Here is a 26,697-nt window from a genome sequence, read left to right on the forward strand (position 1 = left end):
TGACTGCCATTGACTCATCTTTTCTACACAGGGAGAGTGACAATGACTCTTATGTTGTATAGATTTGCTTAACATAAAAAATCAGCTAGAGAAATCGGCTGCAAGAAAGAAAGGCATTGTGGAAAACAACATTCGTTAAATTATTATGATACATCATGAAATCTAACCAACTTTATAATCAGTCTAGAATGTACTTATATTCTTTCTGTTATTACTGCACATGCATTAATTTTATTCAACATAAAACAAATGGGGGAAGACAACTAGATTTTCTTTCCAGATGGTGTGAAAACAGCAAGGTCACACTTGAAGAAAGGCTGTCCCTTTTTACAGAGAACTTACAATTTATCACTTCTCATTTAGGTTACAAAACTTGTTTTTCATATTTTTTCACTGGATTCTTTGGCTTCTGATCCATTGGAAGAGAAATGTATAGATCTTAGAAACTAACCTGCTCTTATTCATCTGTTAAGTATTGAAGGCCTGCCTCTTCCCCTACTCTTCTCTGAGATTTTTATTGATTTCTTTCTTTTTGGTCTCAGATTAGCATAGCACTATGCTGGAATACCAAAAGTTACTGGCAGAGGTGGAGAGCAAGCAGCTCATTTTTCAAGGACTTTACAGTCTGTTCTCTGCCTTAAGTTGCTCCAAGAGTTCATTCTCCTATGACTTCTCAATATTTTCATAATTAGCTGCCCAGAATTTTCATAATTTGTAAACACAGTAAAATGGCTGTCAGACATTTAGTATGGTAAAAGTAGAGGGAAAAAAAAGACCAGCTTCCTTAAACCATTTACATTTGACTTGGGGAGAAAGCTGGGTCTGTGCCCACAGCAGTTAAATGATCAGGCCCACGACTCAAAGTGATTTTTCTTGAGGTGTCACTGCCACACACAACTACCATGTGTTCTTTCTTGGCTCAGGCTGGCTTTGCTGATCTTCCAGAACTCTGAAGGCTGTACCCCAGCCCCAGTTTTACATCCATTTTTCTCTGCCAAGGTGAAGGCAGCAAAAACCACACATGTTTTTCTTTCTCCCTTTTCTCGGTGGAGTTGATTGCCTCCGGATGAACCATCTTCCACATCAGCGAACACTGGCATTTCACCTGGCACAATGGCCAGGCTGGATGTGGGACACGGAGGGGAGCACACAATGGAAAACAAGTCTACATGGTAACGCAAGTGGCAGCTGCCAGACAACGGCACCTTCCATGTCTGTAGTCCAAGCTGGAAAACGGGAATTTTGAGCAAGAAAATGTTGAGGAAAGCTAAGAACAAGAGCAAAGAAGGGTGGGAAGGATTGTGGAGAACCAAAAGTATGCTCTGGACTTAGTTCTCAAAGAAAAACAAATAAAACAAGAAATATAGACAGACTAGAGGTGTCCAATCAATTAATTTTTGCCAAATAAAATTTTATACTTTCTAATAAGATGTTGAGAAAGATGATGAATAAAATACATAAACTTGCACTCTATATTTTCTCCTGAAGTCCTTTAATTCCAGTCAATATTCTGATTATGAGTTCAAGTTCAGCAAAAGTTGTTTTTTTAATCTTGCATCTATACTGCTGAAGTATTGCTGAAGTACTGCTGAACACTTTACAAAATATTACATTCATTGAATTCCATTAAGAATATATACATATAGAAGCAGAGAGTCCTAAGAAAGGTACATACCAAAATACTACCAGTGGTCATATCTGGATGGTGGGATTATGGGAGATTTTAGTTACCTACTTTTTATATTTTTTTCTTATTTTTCTATAATCAATAATAGGTTGTTTAATTTTAAAATACAAAGAATATTAATGATCTTTTTTTTTGAAACTTAGAAAATTCATAGTCAATTAAAGCTGAGTTCTGGGACATTAGTGTTAAGTCAGAGTTCCCAACTATTCAATACTTCGTAGAAATCTGCTTTGCATTGCATCCTCCTCCCCTCTCATTGACGAAGCACGACAGTGTGTGAGATCTTGAGTCTACGTTATCTGGACTGGCTTATCCCAACATGAATTTCATAGTTCCTTACTTTGTTTTAGACTGTCTCTTCCTGGCCCTCTCTGTAAACTATCCGGTTTACTTATTTTCTGGGTTGGAAGTACTATTTGCACTTTACTCTGTTCAAGATGAAATATTTTGTTCCCCCTCCTTTAAAACTAGAGACTTAATCATTTCTGCTTGTCTTAAAATGAATGTATCCTCTGCTAGAAGTAAAAGGATTCCTAAATAGGATATAATGCTGATAAAAGCATTTCCATAATTGGGTGAAGACTGTTCCCAGGGTTTTCCATCGCTGGCATTTCCAGCCTGTCTGGCATGTGAGTGCTCCAGCTCTACTGCCCTTTGGCTTATGGAAACTTCCACCTCACTTTCATTGTCTCTTGGAGATACAGACTTATATTCCATCCCCAGCCCCCACCCACATGCACATCACACACAAACCTATGTACGCTTTTGGTCTCATTAGGATATAAACCTTGAAGACTTTTTTTTTTTTTTTTTTTTTTTTAGGAGGGAAGAGGTAGTTGGCCAATGTATAATGGCCTATGTCTACCATTATAGTATCCTGCTGAGTGGTTTCACGGCCCAAAGAAAGATCCTCTGTGCTCTACCTCTTTATGCTCCTCTCTCTTCTAACTTGTACATTTTATTTTTTTTTAAAGATTTTATTTATTTATTCATGAAAGACAAAGAGAGAGAGAGAGAGAGAGAGAGGCAGAGACACAGGAAGAGGGAGAAGCAGGCTCTATGTAGGGAGCCTGATGTGGGACTCAATCCCGGGACTCCAGGATCGTGCCCTGGGCCAAAGGCAGGCACTAAACCGCTGAGCCACCCAGGGATCCCCCACACACTTTCTTTCTAATTGTGAATCTGGGTTAGCTATTTTGCAGAAATGCAATGATTCTTTCACTGGAATATGGAAGAGTAGCCCATGCACATTCACATTTATGTGGCTGCTTTTTTTTTTTTTTTTTTTTTTTTTTTTTTGTAATGTGGCTGCTTTATTCAAGGGACTTTACTGAATCTTCATCAGAGTATTACTAATCCCTGGAGCATATAACAAGAAACTATAATCTTGTCTTCTTAAGCAAACTAAGATATTCTTGAGACATAGTCATCTGCTGGTTTAGCTGTGAAATTCTCAGAAGTATGTCCTATATTGGTAATCTATTTTCTGGCTTCTGAAATCAAGTGAGATGCTGGTTTTATTTATTTATTTATTTATTTATTTATTTATTTATTTATTTATTTATTTATTTATTTATTTTTGAGAGCAGTTTGTTCTTAATTTTGTATTCCTATATGGGGAAGAACTACCCCCCCCGAACTCTATAGTGCATGCAACAGATCAAAGAAGCATAGACTTTATTTAATTACCTTCCTGATTATTATGGTTGCAATTCAGGAACATGGTAGATGGAGTAGATCTCTTTCCAGCTACAAACACCTTCTGCATTCATATGCAGAAGGGAATGAGGGTTGGAGATATTGTTGCACCATCTTTGGAAAATGTGATCTGTTCACAGCCTTCCCATCACAAGGCCATATGATTCTTTATGTAAGGGATGTTCCTGGACATGAGAGCTTGAGCAGCTCACACATAAGATAGGCTGGAAATTCCAGGAGGGAAAAACCCCAAGAACAACATGCACCCAATAATAGAAGGACATAATGAGCAATAGTATATAGTCCATCTCCTTTTGTTTGGGAAAACTTTGAGTCAAGTTTCATGCTGTTTTTAAGAGTTGCTCAGTGGGATTGGGTTCAGTGGCTCACTACATCAAACTGCTTAATGAAGCTCAGCCATACTGGGAAAAAACAGAGCTACCTCAGACACACAGTCCTATTGAATTTTTTTTCCCCTAATACCTTTCATAATTATCCATTGTACTTTTACTAATTTAACACTAAGTGTCAATAATAATAATAATAATAATAATAATAATAGTCAACAATATACTAACACTAATAATAGCTAAATTTCTATCAAGTGTTTCCTGTGGATCAGGCAATATTTTAAGTGTTTTGCATTTTTCAATTCATTTAATACTGTTACTGATAGTATTATTAAAATTCTCTTTTTTTAGAAAAAATTCTCTTTTTATAAGGGAGGGAACCGAAGCTCAGAAGCGGAACATTAGCTTAGTCTTTATTATAATAATACTAGGGTTATTGCAAGACCTTTCTAATTATCCCCACCCATAGTCTTAGAAAGTCTATCTATATAAGAAATCTCAGTATTCCAGACTTGTTTGACCAGTGACTTGCAGTGGAAACCCTTTAGGTGAAAGACATCTGCCCATTTCTGGACTACAGATAAACCAACAGATTTTCTAGTTTTATTTTCAAAGTTAGGAAATAACCAACATTTTCAAACAATGAGATCATGTATATGTTTGTGTGGAGAGTATCTGAGGCTTGTCTAGATCCTGGAATTTGCTGTCCGGTTTTGTCAACAATACTAAGAGGTCACTCACGCTATCTTTAAATTCTGTCCCATTATGATTTCATGCTAAAACAATGGATCATTAGGTCTAACAGCTGGAAGATGGGACTTGTTTTAGCCCCCACTGTAGATGTTTTGCTGAATGAAAGTGCTACCTACCAATAATGTGTACTTTCTCTTCCTAACATAATCCTTAATGCCTCCTGCAGAGGAAGGACCCCTAAGTTCTCTACCATAAAAGAGTGTCTAGAATAAAAGATAGAACCTTCACCAATAAAAGCTCCTCACATTTTTTTTTTCACAGAAACAACTTCATTTTATAGTATTTAAGACTTTAATTTTTACGATTTCCCCATAGACTTATTTTAAAATTTTTTAAATTTAAATTGAATTTGCCGACATATAGTATAACCCCCAGTGCTCATCCCATCAAGTGCCCTCCTCAGTGCCTGTTACCCAGTTACCCCATCCCACCACCCACCTCCTCTTCTGCAACCCTTTGTTTGTTTCCCAGAGTTAGGAGGCTCTCATGGTTTGTCTCCCTCTCTAGTTTTTCCCACTCAGTTCCTCTCCTTTCCCTTATAGTCCCTTTCACTATTTCTTATATTCCATGTATGAGTGAAATCATATGATGATTGTCCTCCAATTGATTTATTTCACTCAGCATAATACCCTCCAGTTTCATCCACATCAAAGCAAATGGGGGGTATTTGTCTCTTCTGATGGTTGAGTAATATTCCATTGTGTATGTATATACTACTACTTCTTTATCCATTCATCTGTCAAAGGACATCATGGCTTGTGGACATTGTTGCTATGAATTGAGGTGCAGGTGTCCTGTTGTTTCACTACATCAGTATCTTTGGGGTAAATTCCCAGTAGTGCAATTGCTGGGTCATAGGGTAGCTCTACTTTTAACTTCTTGAGGAAACTCCACACTGTTTTCTAGAGTGGTTGTACCAGTTTGCATTCCCACCAACAGTGCAAGAGGGTTCCCCCTTCTCCACATCCTCTCCAACATTTGTTTCCTGTCTTATCAATTTTTGCCATTCTCACTGGTGTGAGGTGGTATCTTATTGTGGTTTTGATTTGTATTTCCCTGATGGCAAGTGATGCAGAGCATTTTCTCATGTGCTTGTTGGCCATGTGTATATCTTCTTTGAAGAAATTTCTCTTTATGTCTTCTGCCCATTTCATGATTGGATTTTTTGTTTCTTAGGTGTTGAGTTTGATAAATTCTTTATAGATCTTGGATACTAGCCCTTTATCTGATATGTCATTTGCAAATATCTTCTCCCATTCTGTAAGGTTGTCTTTTAGTTTTGTTGACTGTTTCTTTTGCTGTGCAGAAGCTTTTTATCTTGATTAAATCCCAATAATCATTTCATTTTTGCTTTTGTTTCCCTTGCCTTCATGGATGTATCTTGCAAGAAATTGCTGAGGCCAAGTTCAAAAAGGGTGTTGCCTGTGTTCTCCTCTAGGATTTTGATGGATTCTTGTCTCACATTAAGATCCTTCAACCGTTTTGAGTTTATCTTTGTGTATGATGTAAGAGAATGGTCCAGTTTCATTCTTCTGCATGTGGTTGTCCAGTTTTCCTCCCCCATAGATTTATATTAGTAGTATGTCTGCAGCCCTCCAGAATTTAGGAAAACTGAGAAGTCAACAGGTATCCAGAAAATTTCTGATAGGGTAAGACATAGTATTTTAATTATAGTAGTTAACACGAGCATTTCTTGGTGACTAACTGACAAGCCCATTCAGTACATGTTTGACTCCTCCCCAGCCAGATGATGGAGGGCCAAACCTGGGTCTCTTTGAGGTGAGCAAGATCATCAATTTGGTGCTCTTGTAAATTGGCTTTCTCTGTCTAGGTGTTTATTCTGTGGTTGCAGTTCAGGTTGTGGTTCAGGAAATCACTCCTCTGAGCTATGTTATAAAGGAAGCTCAGAACCAATGGGGGACCTTATTGTTACTGCTAAAAACTGGCCACTTAGAAATTATAATCCAGAGGTATCATTCTAGGAACAAGCATCATATCAGTAGACTAAGATGTTCAATTAGACAAAATGGTGACATTGGACAGCCCGGGGTGGCTCAGAGGTTTAGCGCCACCTTCGGCCCAGGGTGTGATCCTGGAGACCTGGGATCAAGTCCCACGTTGGGCTCCCTGCATGGAACCTGCTTCTCTCTCTGCCTGTGTCTCTGCCTCTCCCTCTCTCTCTGTGTCTTTCATGAATAAATAAATAAAATCTTTTAAAAAAATGGTGACATCTCAGCTTCATTCCTTATGGTAAGGATGATCTGAAGAGGTGCTGGTGTCTTAATAATTTGACATTATTTTTAAAAAATATTTTATTTATTCATTCATGAGAGATACAAAGAGAGAGAGAGAGAGAGAGAGAGAGGCAGAGACATAGGCAGAGGGAGAACCAGGCTTCCTATAGGGAGCCTGATGTGGGACTCGATCTCAGGACCCTGGGATCATGCCCTGAGCCAAAGGCAGATGCTCAACCACTGAGCCACCCAGGTGTCCCAATATTTTGACATTCTTATCAACTTTTTGCCCATGGATTAGGTCAGTGGTTCTCAGATATAACATGCATCAGAATTACCTGGAGGGCTTGTGAAAACATGGATTGCCGGGACCTATTCCCCAGTTTCTGATTCAATAGGTCTGGGGTGGGGCTGAGAATCTGTATTTATAACAAGTTTCAGGTGATGATGATGCTGTTGGTCTAGAGATTTCACTTTGAGCACCTGACAGACAAACTTGTCTGTAACGGCAGGGGTTCAGGAAATTTCTACCCTGTATGCTTTACCTTCTGTTCATTTTTTCTGCTCAGATGCTGCCTTTTAGATTATGTTGTCTTATATTTTTTTTTCATTCCTTTATGGTCTTAGTTATTTTTAGTGGAAATTTAGAGGTCCAATCTTATTCAATATTATCCTCGCTATTCATGCCAGAATGTGTTTGCTTAAAATACAATTCTGGCCATTTACCCAATTAAAACTTTTAAAAAATATCCTAACCTTTCAAAATACTTATTTAAGGATATTATCTTACCTGTGTCTTCAGCTGCTTATTTTGTTTTATCAGTTAGGATGCTTTCATCCATTAAGCAACACAGATAACTGAATCAGTTAGGTCTTGGTACATGATATACCATCCCAAAACTCAGCAGCTTAAAACTTGCTCATGAGTCTATGGGTCAGCTGGGCAGCTTTTCTGGCCTTGGCTGGGCTCTCTCATAAGTCTGTGGTCAGCTGGTGGCTGAGTAGGCAGCTCTGCTGATCTTGTCTTGGCTTTCTCTCATGTTTGGGTGTCGGCTAGCTGTATGCTGGTCTAGAATGACCTTAGCTGAGACAACTAGGCTCTCTTCCATGTGGTCTCTCATTCTCTATAAGCTGGCCCAGGCTGGTAGTCATGACAATGGAAGAATTCCAAGAGAGCAGAGACAGTCAATGCCTCCTGTGGTCTAGGCTCAGAACCAGCATACCATCACTTTTGTCACTTAGTATTGGATAAAGCAATTCTTGCAGAGTGGGCAGATTTTGCAGTTATAAGGCAGAGAGCATGCATTCAGAGATGTAATTAATTGAGACATTCAATGCAATTTACTTGTTCACAAAGTAAAAGTTGCTTATACCTTACATAGATTAATTATCTCACATGATAAAAGCCAAGATTCGGTGCAGAACATAAATTTGGCTGACTAAATAACTCAGTAATGTCATTGAGGGCACAGATACTTTTCATCTTTCCTCTCAGTCATTCTCAGTCTATTGGCTCATCCTCAGGCTGGCTCATTTCAAGGTTTCAAATGGCTGTCCACAGTAATTAATGAAATATGCTTCAGAGTTTGCATTTGATAGATTCATTTATCCAGGAGCCCATGGAAATTCTTTTTGTGTTGCATTGGTTCAAATTGGCCCATGCCTACCCATTTTTAAAGCAATCATATGTTTTGTGATGTAATTAAGAGACTTTCAGACCAAAAGTGGTTTAAATAACTGAGGCCATCCATTTCTCATTTAGAAAGAAGTCTCAAGTTCTTTCATGTACAAACAAGGATAGAGTTATGGTGGCCTGGGATAGGTTCATTAGGTTAATGTCATTGGGTAGTCAGGCTCCTCCTATTTTTCTTTGTTACCTTATGTGCTAATGTTCTCACCTCTCATCTGCAACTCCAAGCACCGCGTCTTTACTCAACACCTAAAGGTCAGAAGAAAAATATGGGGAAGAGAGTTAGCCTCATGCTTTCCCTCTTTATATTAAGTGGGAAAATCTTTTTTTTTTTTTTTTTTTTTTTTTAAGTGGGAAAATCTATGTCAAAAGTCCCTGAGCAGGTCTCCTCTTATGTCTAAATGGCCACATCACTCCTTTTGGCTGCAGGGGAAGCTGGGAAAATGGATATTGCTCTGGCACTCACTCTCTCTTGCTCTCTCTCCTTCATGAGAGGAAAACTATTTCAGCATGACTGAAAAGACAAAAAAAAAATTAAAAAAAAAAAATAAAAAAACCTGTATTTGCAAAACTTGGTGTGTTTTGCAACCTTTGAACATATTAAAATGCTATCTCTTTAAATAAAGGTCTACATAACTCCAGACACTTGGCCTTTATGCACTTGAATTAACTACGCAATGGAGGCTTAGATATTTCTTACTCTTATATGAGTGCGAATAAGTATTTATGAGAAGCTGAAAGAAATTGGTGCATTCAGACATTGCTGGTAGATTAAGACACAAATTTTATCTGGAGAATGTTTTCTCCAGGTCAAAACATTTATTTATTGTCTGTGACTAAGTCACATGAAAATGAGACTAAACACTTGCTCTCTGTGAAGTTTGCCTTAGTTAGCATCCTTTTGCAGATAAGTTTTCCACTCACAGTACTTGCACTGGAATGGTCTAGCATTCTGATATCAGTACATTATATAGCAATTCTGTTTTGACTCTAGAGGAAGTGTCCTGTATCTTTGTTCTGTCCTTCCATCTATCATTTGTCACATTTTATTGAAAAGGAGCCCTTTTCATAGGCTGACTGTCCCTTAGAGTCATAAATTTATTCTAAATCTTACAAATGAGCTGTTGAATGAATATGTTATCATTTACAAGTTTCCATTGCACATAAGCAGGCTTATACTCAACTGAAAGGACCAGATAATTAAAGGAACAATTTAGGGACACAAAGGTCTTCAGATTGCTTAGTACATTCAAAGTGTGATACACCGCACGACTTTGGCAAAGACTTCCTCACATTTCAAAGATTTCCAATTACATAGTGATTTTAACAAATAGATTGACTTCTTCCTAAACAGTGCTCTTACTTTCTCCTGGTTGATGTCTTTAAAAAACACAGGTAAAGGAACATATTGAAAACTATCTGGCTAAAAGCATGCTACGAGACACGCTATCTTACTTGTTTTTTCCTAATGGAATATAAATGATAGGCTATGAGTCACTCATCACCATTCACCATCCTAAGCTTAGCTATCAAATGCTGGCATGGAAGAATGAGAGGCATGTGATGCAGAAGAAGAGGATATGTCAGAGAAGCTTAGAAACAAAGGGTACCCCAAGGTTAGTAAATGCTTTTCTCTTGTTAGCTAAGCCGGAGCTTCCTTTTTGAGGGGGCTGTGATTTTTAGCCACTTCAGTTAGGAGCTTAGTTGAACAACGAGAATGATTAGTTCATTTCCCAGTCAGAGGTTATTGTTGCAGGAATGGTTTTAATATACACAGGGTTTTGGCTTCGATTTTTGCTTTCAAACTCCAGCAAGTCTTGAATTGTTTATTGAATCTAGGTTGAGAAACAGAACCGAGAGATGAAGCTAATAATAATTGGCAAGAGTCCCAATCCTTGTGTTATTATGGTCATTAATTAGGGTAAGGGTTATGTAGGGAAAGATTGCTGATTTGATTCACTTGTTTCCAGATCTTTACTTGGGGGAAGGGACTGTAATTAGGAATTCTGTTTCTCTGTAGGTAAACAGGTATTGCATTAGGAAGCAGAAATGATGCATACTTAGTAGATAATTTGTCTCATTGGCAAATTAGTCAAGGGAGGATACACCATCTTTTCCTGATCATCATTTTCAAAATCAAAACCTCATTATATCAGTCAGTAGAATACTCAGGATAAGAGAAACTTTATGGAAAATTGACAGTAAAAAATTAGTACACTGCATATTCCATTTACTTTCTTTTGGGGTAACTAAAGGCTAATGCTGCATCATCTGTGGGGGGTGGGTCCACTTGATTAGAGAAGGATGTTTCCCAGTGTTGTATAAAAGGGCTTGACTCATACATAGGCGGGGAGAGGGTCCCAGCACTGTGATACCTGAGGAGCTCTGCATCTTAGAAACTGAGGTAACCATTGACAAATTTTCTTATTCTCTTATTTTTTTTAATTTATAGAAAGTTTCAAGGCTTCCCAATTCAGATATATAATAAATATGAGCAAAATGTTAGCTCACAAATGTCTGTTTTTTTCTTATTCCCTCCCAGGTGTGTCAATGATGACATGGTGATATGCTAAATGGGAGAGCATTGTGTTCTAATGTGATAGTTTTTCTGGATGAACATATGTATATATTTTATTGATATTAGTTACATTTGGTGTTAGATAATACATTAGAGAATGAGCTTTAGTAGATACAGACATGTGAATCAATGTAGCATAACCAAACTACCACCACTACCAACAACAACACAAAATTAAAGTCCTGAAGATCTCTTTTATTTGTGAGAGAAACTCCATTGTTGGGTCTCTTGCAACATCTTTAGGGACTCCTTTTTTTTTTTTTTTTTTTTTTCTGTGCATCTACATGAAATGATAGGAAGTAGCACAGAGCCTCAGTTAGGGCTCCTGATAAGCAATAGCCTTCATGTTATCTTTTATAAGATACTTACATGGAAACCTCAGGTTTTCAATTGAAAATACTAGTGCATGGGAGGGTGTGGTGGTGTTGTCTACGATGTACTAATGACAATAGAGTGTGTGGGTGTAATGTATGGCAAGATCCCACAGGGCATCTCTCTTCAGGTATTTGAAGTGCCAGGATTGCTCACCACACCCATCTTGGTTTGGAAACTCTTCACAGAACAGGATACTTTCAGGCTAAAGCCTAAATGAGTCTCCTTCTTTGAAAATAAAAAGAGAAAAAGTATATATGAAACCAATTCTACTTCCATTTCTAGAGTCTGGTTGATTGGGATATAAATAAGTTTAGATTCCAATATGATGGCCATTATATTTTAGGTGGGATTGGTCAGAAATGAGCATGGAAAGATTGCTGCAGCATGTGTTTGGCAGGGCACCTAGAGTCACTTTATTTCAGAGCCTTGCCTTGGGAATTGCGTCTCTATTTATATTAATATTATTGCATCTTTCCATCTACATTTGTAGATATGATTTAAAAATTACTCATCCATCCATAGTAATTTCTGCACAACTCAACTTCATCCATGGAGTTTAACTGACAGTCAAAAATAGAAAAAAATGTGTGTGTGTGTGTGAATGATTATTTGGCATAGAAAAAAATCCTGAGAAAAATAAACAATTACCTACCAGAAGCTAGAGTGGCCTAATAAATTGCCCCTTACCTGTCCTGCATTAATTAGGAGTTATGCTTAAGATCTGGATCTTCATAGATGCTCCTTTTCAATTTATCTTAATTTTATCTGTGCTGTGTGTGTCTTTGGGGAAGAAAAAGGATATAGTGGCTTTCAAAATTAGTGACCTAAAAATAAAATTACAGATTTTCCTTGTTCAATCCATAAGCTAAATGTAAAAAGAATACACATAATTGCATGCCATCCATTATACTTGTCGTAATTCTCTCCTATGCCTCTTTTTCTTCAAAAGCCACCTCAATTCTCTCATGCAATTTACCTTGAATAAATTGAAAGCAACAGTATTGTCACATCTACCATAATCATTATCAATATATCTGCCTCAAGCAGTAAGAGCTTCCCAGAGCTGGGTTTATTAGGCAAACCTGATTGACCACTCTAATTATATGATCAATAGTATGAATATTAAGAAAATAACCTTGGGGGCGCCTGGGTGGCTCAGTTGGCTAAGCATCTGACTCCTGTTTTTGGCTCAGGTCTTGATCTCAGGGTCACAGGATCAAACCCCACGTAGGGCTCTATGTTCAGCATGGGGTCAGCTTGTCCATCTCTTTCCCCCTCTGCTGGTCCCCCTACTCACACTCTGTCTCTCTCTAAAATAAATAAAATCTTTAAAAAAAAAGAATCTTGGGTGTGTGTTGAGTGATTTTCTGCATTTTGACGCTTTGTTGGAGACAGCTATTTCCTGCCACCAAGACTGCTCCCTCCAAGGCAATCTCAACCCTCTTTTAGCAGATTCTTCCAATATTTATCTACATATTTCCAGTTAATGTTTGAAAATATCACTATTCCTTTTTCATTTTGAAGAATTATTTCTTGAACTCTTATAAATGGAATATGGTAATTTGATTATTCTTTTCCTTATCCTTAGACTAAAGAATCCTATCTTCTCTTTGTTCCAGGAGATGATTTGGTATTTATTACTAGACCAATTCACTTCTTTTTTTTTTAAGACTTTATTTATTTATCCATGAGAGACACAGAGAGAGAGGCAGAGTCATAGGTAGAGGGAGAAGCAGGCTTCTCACATGGAGCCTGATGTGGGACTCAATCCTGGATCCTGGGATCACGACCTGAGACGAAGGCAGGTGCCCAACAGCTGAGCCACCCAGGTGTCCCCAATATTCATTTCTATATCCCATCATAACTGAAAATATTAGTCACAGCTGAGTCATATAGTATACTATGTTCATTTTTCCTTTATAATTTTTTTGGTGACAGCCATTTTCTTTATTTTTTTCCTTTGTTTTGATAATTCAAGCCCAATTTTTGTCTCAGGTCTGTATAAGATTCTCAATATGATTATAGACATTTGATAATCTGTTAATTTCATCTTCTGACATGATCTTCCAAAACATTCTGACATACTCTAATCAAGATTGATTGCTATTGCGGTGCCTGATTGTTCAGTCAGTCAAGCATCTGACTTTTGGTTTTGGCTCAGGTCATGATCTCAGGGTTGTGAGACTGAACTAGTGTCAGGTTCTACACTACACATGGAGCCTGCTTCAGATTCTCATTCTCTCTCTCTCTTTCTCTGCCCCTCTCTCCTCCAAAATAATTTAAGAAAAAAAGATTGCTAACTATACTGGTGCACAGCTGCTATATTAAAAATTTTCTTAAACATCATCTTGGTTTCCCTCACCTCTTCCAAGTTTGTTTTCTATTCTCTAGAACTCAAATCAAGATGTCTTGACTCTCCTTTAACACTAAATTTAAAATTTAGTACGATGTATAAATTTTATTGTCGAGATAATTTTTTCAAAAAATTGTGAAGACATTTTTTCATAGTCTCCTGCATTTAGAGGTAGTGTTGGAAAATCTATTATCACAGACTTCATGACATTTATATAAAACTCACTTTTTCTTACTACAAAATTATAGGATTTTTTGCTGGTCATAAGAGTTGACATTTCACAATGGTATATTTAGGTATGGGTCCATTTCAGTCACTATTCTGTGGACTCTGAATCCTTCTAAGTCTGGAGATGGATCTCCTATTTGAGGATGTTGTCTTGGAATGTTTATCTGATTATTCCCTTTCTACTATTGTTACCATTTTATCTGTTGTCTCTCTCTTTCTCTTTTTTTATTTCACCGACTTCATCTCCCAGACTTTATACTGAAGTTTTAAAAAATTCATTCTTTTTTTATTTCCAAAACCCTTTTATGTACTCTGAAGATACTTTTCTTCTAGAATTCTGTTCTTTTTTTTTAGATATATTACCTCTTTGAAAATATTTTTGCTATTTTTTATTACTCCAAATACTTATACCACCAAATGTCTCCTGCTTGCTTATTTTGTACCTATTTTTATATTTATTTTTTATTTTAATATTTTACTTATTTATTCATGAGAGACACAGAGAGAGGCAGAGACAGCAGAGACAGGAGAAGCAGGCTCCATGCAAGGAGCCCCATATGGGACTTGATCCAGGAACTCTGGGATCACACCCTGAGCTGAAGGCAGACACTCAACCACTGAGCCACCCAAGCATCTCTTGTGTCTATTTTTTAAAGATGTATTTATGTATTAGAGAGAGAGAGAGAGGGTGCAGGGGGCAGGACAGGTAGAGGGAGAGGGAAAGAATCTCAAGCAGACTCCGTACTGAGCACAGAGGCTGACATGGGGCTTGATCTTACCCCCCTGAGATCAGGGCTCTGAGATCATGATCTGAACTGAAACTAGGAGTTGGAAGCTCAACCAACTCTGCCAGCCAGATGTCCTTATTTTGAATCTATTTTTAACATTATGTTCCTTTTTCAAATGCCTGGTGCCTGGGACCCTAGACTGTTGAAGTTCTTTAAGTGTGGTCTTCCTGTGTAATGATTCTGATGAGGCAATTTCCTTGTAGAAGCCTAAATATAGTACTTAAATCTTTATTCTTGGTATTGTTGATTTTTCCATTAAAGAGACGTTGTATTCCCTACATGTAAGTAAGGTAGACTTCTGGCTTCCAATGTTCTAGAATTTAAGTGAACAAAGAAAATCAAGAAGTACCTTCTCATCAATGGGCCTGACTCAGTGTAGGGACTTTCTGCTTCACTATCTCTAGAACTCTAAGTCTCCTACTATGATGCCGGATAGGACATAGTAGGCTTGTTGCAGGTAGAGACATAACTACTTCTTACTCAGAAGGGGAGTGATTCTGGTGGGGAATAGCAGTTATAATTTTGTATAGGTTGACTTCTTACCTATCTTTTTTTCCCTACCTCCACCCTCAATACCAGAAGTCACTGTGCTGCCATTTCCTGAGACTTAGAGGACATTGTATGGTCAATGAAATTACATTTTGGCCTTTTGTTCTATCACTTTAGGGTTAAGCTTTCCCTGGTATACGAAATCATCACCACCTGTTCGTTTACTTCCCAGCTTAAAAAAAAACAGAACTTCTATCTTTTCTCAGGTTCTCTTTTTCCTTGTGGGATTCTTTGATCATTAATTATTTGGTTATTATTGCTAATTTTCTCTTTAGGAGGTAGCAGCACTACATCACATGGAAATAAGGTCAATCTTTATAATCATCTCTAGTGTTAACTTGTAATCTTTAATGAAGCAGGTGCCAAGACAGAATTAGATAGATCAGAAATGTACTGATTGAAATACTTAGGGAGAATAAAAAGGAGAGGGATCAGGAGTAGGAGGGAAGGACCTCCGGACACGATGCAGGTTTTATGTTTGTGAAAGGACAGAGGGAAGGAAGGAACTTTGAGTAAGATGAGACTCTTGATGCGACACAGCTCTGAGAAAAGCTTGGTCAGGCTGGTAGGCAGTTTTAACACTGAGATTGCCCATTAGAAGAGTTGCATGTCAGGCAGTAGTGGTCTTGCTTCATTATCTGTGCTGTGTTCAGTCATTGGTTGAAAAAAGCCCATGGGGAGTTGGGAACATTGTGACAAGTCAGAGAGATGAAGCACATGGAGGCTGTCAGCCTACAACACTCCTTGTAGCAGAGTCTGTCTTGAAGGAATATCTGGTCAGTACTTGCCCATGGTCACCATATCTCTGCTCTGTGAGAAAGTATCGAGTACCAACTTTATGTAAAAGAAAGTATTAGTTACTGTCTTAGTCAGTTTGGACCATGGACTGGATGGCTTACAGAAGCAATAGAAATTTTTTTCTCATAGTTCTGGAGGCTGGAAGTCCAAGATCAGAGGACCAGTATTATAGAGTTCTGGTGAGGGTTTTCCGGGTTGTAGACTTCTGACTTCTTGTTGTATCCTGACATGGTGGGAAAATAGCAGGCTATATCTCTGGCCTCTTTTTATAAGTTTGCTTATAAGGTTCTACCCTCATGACCTAATTCCCTCTCAAAGGTTCAAGTATCCTCACATTGAAGATTGAATTTCAACATATAAATTTTGGGGGGCACACAATTATTCAGTGCATAACAGTTACTATTCAGTAGTGGTGCAAGAAAACAATGACATCTTTCTTTCAAAACATGAAATGTAGTTTAAAAGACTGACATGGAACACTAGGATTACTTTCCCGTGCAAGATTTCATGAATGAATTCTCATTTAATTCCATAGCAAAAATAAAGCATCACCAGACCGTTGCCCAAATCTGATAGTAATAACTCAAAAATATATTTGGAGTGTGTTGCTTGCTTCTCCATTGCCAGCATTATCTGTTGTCGGCACTATCTGCTATAACCTTCCAACATGAGGACTTTCTCGTTCTTCTGCTCAGCTACCATTCATTCAGTTGCCATAGAGCAGCCACTCTATGGTGAGCACTCTAGGGTGTGCATTTTCAAAAATATAATCAGATTCTATCACTTTTTTAAAAAAAGATTTCATTTATTTATCGGAGAGAGAGAGAGCACAAACAGAGGGAGCAGCAGAGGGAGAGGGAGAAGCAGGCTCACCACTGAGCAGGGAGCCTGATGTCGGGCTTGATCTCAGGACCTTGGGGTCATGACCTGAGCTAAAGGCAAATGTGCAACTGACTGAGCCACCCAGGGACTCCAGATCCTTTCACTTCTCAAAATACCCTGCGATGATTTCAAATTGCTCTTTAGTGATATCTAAGTTGTTTGTATGGCTTGAAAGCCCACACGTGGTCCAGTGCATGCCCAGCTCATCCTGTACTGCTGTCCTTTTGCTCACTGCACACAAGCCATGCAGGCCTTTCTTCCTTCCAGATCCTCAGGCTGGCCCATGCCTTTTGTCTCCAGCCTGCCCTTGTATTCCTTCTGTCTAGAATGCCCTTTCCCTGTTCTTCCTACTGCTGCCTCTCCAACTATATATTTCAGATGTCATGTAAGTCACATACATTTGATTTGGAGTGCTTGTAACCTGAAGCAGAACCAAGACCCCAACTTTTGTGATTGGCACTTATGTCCATCAATAGCTACCTGCACTCAGAGGGGCTGTTATTTGCTTTCTTGGGAAGGTTGAGAGAACAGTAGTAAGAGTAAAGGAACACTTCCATCTTGGGTCTCTTCTGTCAATGGGTTAGCCAAATATCTCCTTTGTAAATGCAAATTATCATTTGAACTGGTAGAGTGTTAAATATGAGAAGACATTGATGTTTGGAGGACTAGCTGAATAAGATGGATCATTTACAGTATAGTTGTATGTTTAATTTTTAAATTACAGCTAAATGTGTATCTGGACTGCTTTCAGATCAGTAGTATAGTGCCTACAGTATAGCAGATCCTCAATAAATTATTTTGAATTGAACAGGTAAACACTGGAAGCACAGAATTTCTATGTAGAAGACTGTATCTCAAATTTGTGGTACGCTGCTTGCCACAGAAGTTAAAAATCTAGAACTCATGAATATTTGAGGACTGTTTGCATGGTTGTAAGTGAGAGACATTGAGAATTAATTATTTCCTGCTTCATTCAGCCTCTCTTGATTCTAACATGGTATTCTCACCTATAAAAAATGAAAAAAAGTTGAGAGAAAGATAGTTCTGAAGAGAGAAAACAAGCGGATTTCCATTAAACCTGTTGCTCTTTTTTTCCTATGCACTTATTTCTTTGTCATTAAATAAAGAATATATGGGAATAAAATTTGTCCCCCATCCTATATTATTGCTATAGTATACAAACTGTTAAATAGATTATAAAATGTTCATACCGTGTTGATTTTCTGTACCACAGATTTGGCAAGCCTTTTTTTCTATACAGGACCAGATTTGCAGACCACATGATTGCCATCCTATATTCTTCTTCCTCCTCCTTCTCTTTTTTCTTCTTCATTTATAACCCTTAAAATATATTTTTTTTAAAAAAGGTCATGGCAGGGCAGTGATTGGGGGCCAGATTTGACATGTGACTGACCTGCATAATAATCCAACTGAATTCACAAAAGTAAAAATCAGACAGAAGTTATCATCTGAAATTGTTATACACACAGTGAGGGCAAAATGTTAAACTCTAAAAAATATGGGAGACTTTGTAATCTAATTACATTCAAGGAAAAATTAAAATGTATATTTGTATAGCAACAGGAAAAATAAGACCAGAAATATGCAGCAATTCTTATATATACATATTTGATAGTTTTTCCTGCCTTCTGGGTATGGGTTATAAAAACTTATTGGATTTCTAAATTTATGATGAGGATTTCTAAGTTTTGAGTTAGATTACAAGCAAGACAAAAATATGGATATTGCATATTATCATGGGAAAGCGGGGTGGCAGGTTGTTTCCCAGAGTCTCTGGAGATTATGATTGGTGGATTTATTTTTATACTAGCTCATGTACTATCAAGTCTATGCATGCAGATTGCATAAGCACTAGTGATTCAGAAGGGTTGCTGCCAGTAGTATACAGGTAAATCTGCTCTCTAGAAAAAAAGTATTTACTGATTTTAATGGTGTAGATACTCCCACTGTGGCCCACTCAAGCTACCAATGGTTTAGCATTCATCTGAGAAAATTCATGAATGTTTAATAATCAGCTCTCTGAACTGGCAGGAGCAGACCCCAGCATCGCCCTACTTGTCACTCACTAAGAGAGTGGTAGCTGTGTCTTGAAAGCTGTCTATTCTTTACTATTCCAGATAGACCTGTGTTTAATTGATATTTCTAAGGAAACTATTTAGAAAACTCTGAGCATGGCAGCTTGCAAAGCTTAATTACCTACTTCAGAGAATGTATGCTGACCCTAATCTATGGTAACATTACCTGAATTGGAAAAAAAAACAGTACATTTCAGCCATCTCTAAAGGCATATGTTTGTTAAATGGAAGTCCAAGGAAAATATTTTTATCTGAAAACAAGATAGGAAATGTAGAAATGCAAGCATAATTAAAAGTTAGAACAATATGAATAATTCAAGAAGTGAACCCAAGTTAGGGTATGTGTTTTTGCTTGGAAATGCTTGCCATTTTAATCCCTAAGAACACACATTTTAAAGTTTTGCCATTATTAGCAAAAGGCAAGGAGCAAGTGGAACTCTTATTCACAGTAGTTCTTATAGTTACCTACACCCTTATTAAGTGATCCAATGAGTCCACTCCTAGTTATGGTTCCCAAGAGAAATGAAAACAGATGTGCACAAGAAGACTTGTATCAGAATGCTTATAACATATGAATTCATAACAGTCCCAAAATGGAGAAAACTCAAATGTACATCGGGATGTGAATGAATAAAAAAAAAATTGTGGTGTACTTGAAAAATGGAATATTACTAAGCAACAGAAAGGTTGATTTACTGTTACGGGCAACAGTATGCATGGAATTCAAAAACTTACACAGAGCAAAAGAATACAAATTCAAAAGACTATATATACTACAGGATTTCATTTTCTGTAAAGGACCAAGAAGCTGGCATTTTAATCTTTATGGGCCATTACTTAATTCTACCATCATAGCCTAAAAGCAGTCATAGACAGTATGTAAATGAATGACCATAGCTGAATTTCAATAAAACTTTGTTTTTTACACTGAAATTTTAATTTCATAAATATTTCATGTGTAATGAAATATTATTCTTTTATTTCTGTCTTTTCTTTTCAAAACATTTCAACATGGAAAACAACTACAATATCTTTTAGCTTGTGAGCCTTACAAAAAAGGATAGCAGGCCACATTTGGTTTATGGGTCATAGTTTGCAAATCCTTTGTTTTAGACCAAACTATGCTAACATAAATGTCAGAAAACAGATAGTTGTCTGGGGCCAGGCATAAAGTAGAGTTGACTGCCAAGGGGCACAGGAGCATTTTTGGGGGGTGACGGAAATGTTCTATATCTCGATTGGAGTGGTGGTTATACCTAAGAGTAAATATTTATTAAAACTCAGCAACTGTAACCTTGAAAAAGGACATTTTATTACATGCAAATTATACTTCAAAAAGTTGCTTTTCCAAAAGAGTAAAGATAAAAAAATAAAATAAAATAAACTGCAACTAGAGATAGATGTATTTATTTTATCCTATCCTCTCCCCAAGCCTGCACTAGCTTGAAGACTATTTCGCATGGTATTGAAGCTCACTTAGGAGATAACAAAATTTTCTCAGCTGACTAGAAATCAATGAGGTTTTTCTTAGCAATATTCAGGGAAAACTTGAAGGCAAAGGAAGGAATTAGCTCTTAACCTGTTATCATTCCAAGGTCCATCTAGTCTAGCAAGATATGCCAAATTTAGAAAGTGAAAAAAAATTTAAGGGGATCCCTGGGTGGCGCAGCGGTTTGGCGCCTGCCTTTGGCCCAGGGCGCGATCCTGGAGACCCGGGATCGAATCCCACATTGAGCTCCCGGTGCATGGGGCCTGCTTCTCCCTCTGCCTGTGTCTGTGCCTCTCTCTCTCTCTCTGTGTGACTATCATTAAAAAAAAAAAAAATTAATTGAGAGCTGCTGATTGATCATCATTAAAACATATATTGTATAATCATGGAAGTGTGCTAAGAAATTAAGGAATCCAAAAAATATTTTAAAAATGCCAAATTGACATAAAGGATGAAAGAAAGTCACATACTAATAATTGCAAGAATCAAGCCTGATATTAACTTATTTCTAATACTAGTACTATTCTCAATGCTTTACCTGTACTATTTAATAAAATCCTTGAAATATCTTTATGAGGTTGATGATTTTATTATCTTCACTTTCACATGAAAAGACCGAGGCTTAGGTTAAAAACCTGGCTTAGAATTGCTGAGTTAGAAAGGGGGCAAGCCAGGATTGAATCCAGGTTCAGTAACCCTGGGCCCCTCAGCTTGATAAAACAGGAAAGAAGATTTTTCTCTCCCAGAAGACTTGATTAAGAAAGAAAGGAAGGGAGGGAGGGAGGAAGAAGGAAGGAAGAGGAAGAAGGAAGGAATTCTTTCATAAATGCTTAGGGGATTTAAGGACATGGGAATATAAGTACCTTAATTTTCTAAGCCCCATACTAAAGGGCCTGGCTCTTAACTAAGTGTGCAAAAAAATGCTTGTGGAGCGAGTTAATTGATTAAAAATTTTCCCCTAGAGTGTTTTGGATTTAATACCTCAGTTACTTCTTTTTTCTCTCAAAATTTTGATCTTTGCTTTTCTTCAGAAATTCGCATTCATTAACCATTTTATAGAATGCAGTTCAGTGGATTTAGTACATTCACAATGTTGTGCAACCACCACCTCCATCTAATTCTCTTTGTCCAACTTTAAAAAACCACATAAATACCGACTTTTCTGCGTTATTTACATGTATTAAGACCCAGGACAAAAATATGGGCCCAACAAGAAGTGTTTTTGATCTTAACTGCTGCCTTATCTCCAGCAATGTAAAAGCTCTCTAGACATTTGAGGCTTACAAATCTGGGTACCACCAGCATACTCTGCTAGCTGTTGAATGAAGAACACATTCACAAGTCAAGACAATCTTTTTCAAGATCAGGCATTTGCTGGTTATGCAAGCTGCATTGCTGATATTAGTCCAGTCGCTTTTATACTCCTCGAGTATGTCATTCCACTTTGATCACTCACAGCGCTTGCTGACTTTCTGGGAAATGAGTAAGAGTGTTTCATTCAACCGTAAGCATGTCCGGGACTAGGCTACAACTCTTAGAATTCTCTTCACTGTCCTTAAATAGAGATAGGGAAGCCTTGATTTGAAGGCAGTTGCATGCTGTCAGGTGATGTGGAAGTTGGAAATTGTAGACACCTGGGCTGTTATATTACTTCATAGGCTTGTTTTATGGCCACGATTGATGCCAGATGAAAGTTGCTCGGGCAGGCTGGAGCGCTTACCCAGGTGAGCATATATAAAGGCATTCCGATAAGGAGTGAGCCACTGGGCAAATCACCACCGGCTCTCAAAGTTCACCATAGATTGTTATCAACAGCCGACATCTGTTTACTTCCTTAACCTGTGACAGCTTATCAAGGTCCCAGATGCGTGCACACCGAGGATGGAGGAAAGAATGTAATGCAGCATGGCTTCTTTTATTAGTTGCTGATGTCATTATGCATCTTCATAATTGAGGTTTGTGTTTTTCCTAGAGTAAGATGCATGTGTTTGCATCAGATTACTTTCTCGTGATATTTTTAGAAACCTACTGAGGGAGAAAAGAACAGATAGAAGAAAAAAGGAAAGAAAGACGGGAAAGCAGTCTTTATACTATCACCTCAGGCTTCCTCCCAGACGATGCACCTGTTCCTTTCAAGTTCCTTTCCAGAGTGACTAAGAAAACGATTTTATTATATCACGACCTTCGGTCTAAATTCCCCTTTATAAAGTAGTGGATAGTGAGACTCCAAGTATTGCAAGTACTACCGATAGAGTTAAAACGTATATCTGAGGACGATGGCTATTTTTATGATGGAAATTAAAAATGTGCACCAAGAAAACCGGGGTTGTAATGTTTAAAATGTCCATAAGAGCATATTGATTGACAGCATGAAGGATTAACATTCATCGAGAAAGAATCATGTAAGTGCGCTAAACAATGTGATTACTTTTTTCCCCCAATGTCACTTTAAAAAATCAGATATCCAATTCAAACAGAAATTATTAACGACATGGGTATATGTGTGGTTGGTCCCATTTCATTTTTATAGTGTGACTCAGCAGCTGTCCTGCATTCAAGGCAGGTTGATCGTTCTAATAATTCACTCTAATTAACTACTCCTTTCTGATAATGGCCCCTCTTGGCGTAATCCACCAAGGGAAGCTTTGAAGTTGGCTCATGTTACCAGCAGGAATCATGATAACACGTTTTTGATGCTGCTTAGACGTTTCTGTCCCCAAAGATCCCCAGATAGTCATCTTTCCATTATTCTTACATTTGCTGTCCACTTTGACATTTTCCTGGAAAACTCTTAATCTCCTATGGTTTTCTCTATGGGTCTAATGTTTTTCTTTTTACTGCTACCCTGAGAGCATCATTTTATGAAACGACACTGGAATGAGGACAGTAAATGAACTGTATGCACGCGCACACACACACAAAAAGTATTTTAGCTATGATAGAAATGACACTTTTATATTCAACCATTTTTAGAAGATCCCTGTGACTTTCCTTGCTTTGTACAAATAATCAAGAAATGTATATCATTAACTGGAGAAAAAGTTAATTTTATTGACCTACTGTTTGCCTGTTGTTCAGTGTTGACTCTGGTCTACACAGAGGTGATTCAGAGAAATGTTTTAAAAAAAAATTAGTGAAGATCTGGAAAGTCAAAAAACCTTTTAAGATAGTACAGCATTCTAACTGGACCCGATGTCCATTATCTGATGGAAAGACCATTTATTTTTTCATGACTTTGGTTGTCATTTCATAGTGAACTTTTCAGCAATGCCACCCACTTTCAGTGTTTCTAAAGTCTTGAAGATATGTATTCTTACCATGGAAACCACGGGCTCTAATAATATTTAATTGTTATCCCCTTGTGTTGTAATTCTATACCAATGAGGGGGTGGAAAAGTAGTAACTGTTATCACCAAGTGTAGCATTTCATAACATCTTTGAGTAGACAGAAATAACCTCCTTCAAAGGCATTCAGGGACACTTTGATGTAGCAACATACTGGTCACTGGAAATCACTCATCACTGAAGGTCTGTTAAAAACTTTCTCCAGACATTTGTTTCTTCCTGTTTCCGTCATTCCTTAAATACCAACCTTTTGTCACCAGCTTTTAGTCCTTAGGCTGCAGGCTTGAATACCTGTCATAAAGGCCTGAGTAGAAAAAGAATCCTATACTTTCTGGAAATTCTCATATGGCTGAACATACTGGAGGGTTCAGGAGGTCCCCCTGCACTCAGGATTCTGTTCGCTTAAACTGTTTGGACACCAACCACGTGAAAAGGAACTCATCCAAGAATGGATTATAGCCAACAACTCTGACATGAAGACACAGGTAGAGTATGAGGATGTGGACTTCGTAGATGTTTATGTTTTTTGGTATTAGGAAGATTTAAAAAAAAAACATATCAACCTTATTGATGTGTAAATTACATAAAATAAATTGCACCAATTTTTTTTTTAAATTTATTCTTTTTTTAAAGATTTATTTACTTATTTATTCATGATAGATATAGAGAGAGAAGGAGAGAGGCAGAGACACAGGAGGAAGGAGAAGCAGGCTCCATGCCGGGAGCCTGACACGGGACTCGATCCTGGGACTCCAGGGTCACGCCCTGGGCCAAAGGCAGGAGCCAAACCGCTGAGCCACTCAGGGATCCCCCAAATTGCACCAATTTTTAAGTGTACATCTTGTTAAGTTTTGGGAAGTGTATCTATCTGTGTGACACCTCCACAAGCAGGACGTAGAATAGTTCTTTTACCCTCGAAGATCTTGTCCCCTTCCAGACAATTCCCTGCTAACCTCTGGCCAGAGGCAGACACTAATTAGACTCGTCTTTTCTAGAGTTTCATGTAATTAAAAGCTCAGAGTGCATACTTTTTGTGTAAAGCTTTTACTACTCAGCTAATGTTTTTGAGATTCCTCCCAATTGTTGTGTGCTTCTAATTTATCCCTTTTAATTGTTGATTAGTGTTTCTTTGCATGGATATACTATAATTTGTTTATTCAGTCACCTATTGATGGACACTGGGTTGTTTCCAACATGGAGCTATAACAAATTAAGCTGTTAAGAGCATTCATGCACTAATCTTTTTGCAGATAGATGTTTATGTTTACTTTTGTTAAATATGTAATATTGGATCACTATGTCCCATGGTAAATGAATGCTTAGCTTTATAAGTAACCGACAAGCTGTTTCCAATGGAATTGTACCATTTTTCATTCCCACTGGCAGTATGTGAGAGTAGTGATTGTCTCACATACTTGCTAAGTCTTGGTGTTGAGATTCTTTTTAATTTTAGTCATTCCAGGGTGTATCTCTCTGTAGGTTTATTATTTATTTATTTATTCTCTGTAGGTTTAAATCACTTTCATTACCTTGAGTAATAATGCCGAACCTATTTTTATGTGCTTATTGGCTATTTGTATACCTTCTTTTGTGAAATGTCTGATAGTGTGTAGAACAGTGTTTGCGTATTTTTATAGGATTATTTGATATGCGATTGAATTTCATTTTTTTTGTGTGTTCTAGATATAATTCCTATGTCAGATACATACACTGCAAATATTTTCTTCCAGTCTGTTGACTATTTTATTCTCTCATCAGTATCTTTCAAAGTGCTATGACTCATCTAAGAAATCCTAACCTATTCCAAGGTTGTAGAATTTCTCCTGTGCTTTCCTCCGAAGGTTTTATGTTTTGAATTTGTATGCTTAGTTCTCTGCTGCATTTCAAGTTAATATTTACATGATGGAAGGTAAGAGTTAAGGTTTGTTTTTTATATTAATAAATATTTGTTCTTACCCTATTTCCCTCTTTGTATGAAAGACTATCCTTTCTCCCACTGAACTGCTCTTTCAGGTTCATTAAATACCCATATACATTTTAGAATTACTTCATCAGTTTCTAAAAAACATGCCCGCTGTTATTTTTGTTGGGATTGCTTTAAGTTTACAGATAAAATTATAGACATTTTAACAATATTGAGTCTTCTAATTTATAGCCATGTTATAATTCTCCATTTATTTAGTTCTAAGCTTTGTTTTGTAGTTTCTTTATGCAATGTTTTGTAGTTTTCAGTGTACAGGTCTTACACATATATTGTGAAATTTATACTTAGATATTTGATTGCAGTCAAAATGCTATTTTTATTTCAGTTACAATGGTTTATTGCTGCTATATAGAAAAATAGTTTATAATTCTATATTAATTTTTTCCCATGATCTTGATAAACCTGCTTAGTAGCTTCTAGCTTGTTTTGTAAATTATTTGGAATATCCTAGCTAGATGATTGTCATTTCTAAATAGTCTTATTTCTTTTCTTGCAATATACATGCCATTTATTTTTTTCTCTTCTTAGTGAATTAGCTTAGGATCTTCAGCAAATTTTTAGTAGAAATAGTGAGAGTAGAAACTATTGCCTTGTTTCCAGTCTCAGTGGGAAAGCATTGCTTCTTTGTTCATTAAAAATAATATTAGTATAATTGTTTTTCCATCAAAGGCTGATAACTGGTTGGAGAAATTTCCTTCTGTTCCTAATTTCTGAAAGTTTGCATCATGAATAGGTATCAGATTTTGTCTTTTTTATTTTCTGTATTTATTGTGATGATCATATGGTGTTTTTCTTTATTCTGTTAATATGATGAGCTTGA

General features: G+C 37.3%; 1 long non-coding RNA gene across 5 annotated transcripts in view; it reads left to right on the forward strand.

Moving 5' to 3' along the window:
* Positions 1 to 24,126: 24,126 nt before the first annotated feature.
* LOC140629555 (uncharacterized) overlaps positions 24,127 to 26,697 on the forward strand; it is a 570,920-nt gene continuing 568,349 nt past the window's right edge. For all 5 annotated transcript variants that reach the window (XR_012027406.1, XR_012027407.1, XR_012027409.1 and 2 more), the window contains exon 1: positions 24,127 to 24,378. This is a non-coding gene — a long non-coding RNA (uncharacterized lncRNA). The remainder of the gene's footprint in view (positions 24,379 to 26,697) is intronic.

The sequence above is a fragment of the Canis lupus genome (genome assembly GCF_048164855.1).
Source record: "Canis lupus baileyi chromosome 16 unlocalized genomic scaffold, mCanLup2.hap1 SUPER_16_unloc_3, whole genome shotgun sequence".
In the NCBI taxonomy this organism is placed as follows: Eukaryota; Metazoa; Chordata; class Mammalia; order Carnivora; family Canidae; genus Canis; species Canis lupus.